At 34.0% G+C, this 2,884-nt stretch overlaps 1 long non-coding RNA gene across 1 annotated transcript; it reads right to left on the bottom strand.

Moving 5' to 3' along the window:
• Nucleotides 1-506, bottom strand: LOC128280606 (uncharacterized). Its single transcript, XR_008270698.1, has 3 exons — nucleotides 406-506; nucleotides 227-328; nucleotides 1-66 (listed from the first exon to the last, which is right to left on the bottom strand). It is a non-coding gene; the product is annotated as an uncharacterized LOC128280606 (long non-coding RNA).
• Between the last annotated feature and the right edge of the window lie 2,378 nt (nucleotides 507-2,884).

The following is a 2,884-nucleotide window of genomic DNA, read 5'->3' as shown; positions in this document are numbered from 1 at the left end:
AAGATTAACAGAACTATCACTTGAAGCAATCGCTTCATATTTCGCCTTCTTCTCCTTTAGTTTCTCCTAAAAAATCAATTAAAGAGTTAGAAACGAAATATATAATAAAAATGAATGCAACATAACTTAACATTATTTAAAACTACTAATGATGAATTGAATTAAACAATTATAATTAAAGATTATAAATATTTAGAATAAATCAAATATTATTAAGTAAATATACCATAATTTCTCCAGCTTCGGATGTCATAGGAGATCCATCTTTCTTCCTATGCGTAATCTCAAAAAGCTGAAGGCGTCCAACTTTTTGTCCGGATTTGACTTCCTACAATATAGTAGTAAAAATATTATTTAATAATAGAAAGTTATTAATATTTGAAATAATTAATAAATTCATAATACCTCGGCCTCAGCTACAGAAGCAAAACTTCTCGACCCTGCCGTGTGCGTGAATTTTTGTTTTTCCCTGCTGCTTGTTCCAACTCACTCACAGTCCTACATAATAAAATTATTATTACGTATATAGCAAACACTATATATAAGAGTTTGGAAATACGCAATACCTCTCCTTTCTTTGAATTCCAAAATCTAACCGCATCTTCCCATTGATACCTCAGCATTCCCGGCGGGACATTTCTCAATTTTTCCTCGAGGCTTATGTCTTTCTTAAAATATTGTTTCTTTAAAGTGCTTTTATTGTCTCTCCATCTTTTACCTAATGCCTTCTTGATATAATCATCGGAGACTTCTAAAGCAAATCTCTCTTAAAAAAACATAAGTTTAGAATGTAAATATAAATGAAACTTAAACCAAAGTATTATAAATTACATTTACATTTTGTGATAAAGGTTGAGAAGGATGAACGCGAAAGCGGATCGTAAAGTTTGTCAAAGTCGCAGATTTGACTTAGGGCTCTAGACGTTCGGAAAGAAACTTGGATTTTTCTTGACACAACCTGAAACGAAATTAAATCCAAGTTAGATAAAATAATTAAAACAAATAATAAATCAAGGATGCAGGAAGTGAATAAAGAAGATAAATGGAAAGATAGAACGTGGCGTGTAGAAGTCCTAAGAAGCCTTGGAAACACGAAGAATCCACAACCCCCTTCAAGCGGCTCTAATTTCCTCCAAGATAAAAACCTTGGCAAGAAAAAGTTTGAAGATGATCCCACAATCTAAAAAGATTGTTAAAACTCTTCTAAAAGAAACTCAAGAGAAATTCTTGAAAAGAAAAAACTCAAAGAGAATTTATTAACTCAAAAGAGAAATAGAATAATAATCAATTGTCCCCTGTACAATGCAAAGGCCTATATATAGGCTAGATAAATAAATCTAAATAAAACTCCTAAGTATACTAGAACTCTAATTTAATCTAAACAAGAAGTAGTTTTAAACTAAACTTTCTTGTTAACATAAAATTCCTAAATAACTTAAAATACTTAATAATTATAAAAATTTGGAATAAAATAATAATAAAATAATAAGAGCTAATAAACAAAATATTGTGCTTATGTATAATAAAAATTAAGCCTAAAACTTAAACCCAATATGAAATGTCTAAGCTTGTAAGATCAATTGGGGTTCTTAAAGTGAAATGCTTAAGATTGTTAGCATTTTCCACATGGGCTTGTCGTCATAGATTGAGAGTTTAGGCCCACAAACATAATTAGTCTCTTCTAATTCATCATTACTCCAGAATTTATTGTCTTGAAACTTCAACTCTTCTTCTTGAGTTTTGACTTTATTTGTTTGGATTTGGATCTCGTAATTGGGCCTTGAGGAAAACTAAACTCATCTCTATTATGGCCTTTGAATTGGGCTGAGTTACTCGTATCATTCCCCTCTTCCACAAAAGGATTCGCCCTCGAATCTGCAATATCAAAAGGAGAAAGGTCAGCGACATTAAAAGTGGCACTAACATTATACTCACCGGGAAGGTCGATTTGATATGCATTGTCATTAATACGCTTGAGTACTTGAAAAGGTCCATCGCCACGTGGGTCCAATTTTGTTTTGCGTTTAGTTGGAAATCGCTCTTTTCTCATGTGGACCCAAACCCAGTCACCGGGCTCAAAGATAATTTGCTTGCGCCCCTTGTTAGCTTTGTTGGCAGTTGTTTCATTTGTTTTGGCGATTCGTTGTCTTGCTTTCGCATGCATGGATTTCACCAATTCAGCTTTCTTCTCACCGTCTAAACTAGAAATGTTTTCTATAGGCAATGGTGCAAGATCAAGTACAGTTAGTAGATTAAAACCATAAACAAGTTCAAATGGGGAATATGCAGTTGTAGAGTGAATAGATCGGTTATATGCAAACTCAACAAATGGCAAATATTCTTCCTAAGTTTTAAGGTTCTTACCCACAACAGTTCGTAGTAAAGCACCTAAGACTCGATTGACTACCTCAGTTTGTCCATCTATTTGGGGGTGACATGTAGTAGAATATAATAATTTAGTACCAAGCTTACCCCACAATACTTTCCAAAAGTGGCTTAGGAACTTTACGTCTCTGTTCGATACAATGGTGCGAGGTATCCCATGTAGGCGCACCACCTCTCGAAAGAACAAGTCAGCCACATGTGTAGCATCGTCCCTTTTGTGACAAGGAATAAAGTGAGCCATCTTTGAAAACCTATCAACAACAACAAAGATACTATCTCGACCCTTTTTTGTTCGTGGTAAACCAAGAATGAAATCCATAGATAAGTCTACCCATGGCGAAGAAGGGATCGGTAAAGGAGTATAAAGTCCATGAGGCATTACCTTAGATTTTGCTTGTTTACAAGTAATACAATTAGAACAGACCTTTTCAACGTCCTTTTTCATGTGCGGCCAATAAAAATGTTTATGTAGAATATCTAGTGTTTTGGCGACACCGAA

The sequence above is a fragment of the Gossypium arboreum genome, chromosome 9 (genome assembly GCF_025698485.1).
Source record: "Gossypium arboreum isolate Shixiya-1 chromosome 9, ASM2569848v2, whole genome shotgun sequence".
NCBI lineage: Eukaryota > Viridiplantae > Streptophyta > Magnoliopsida > Malvales > Malvaceae > Gossypium > Gossypium arboreum.
This window is presented reverse-complemented; position numbering and strand designations above follow the sequence as displayed.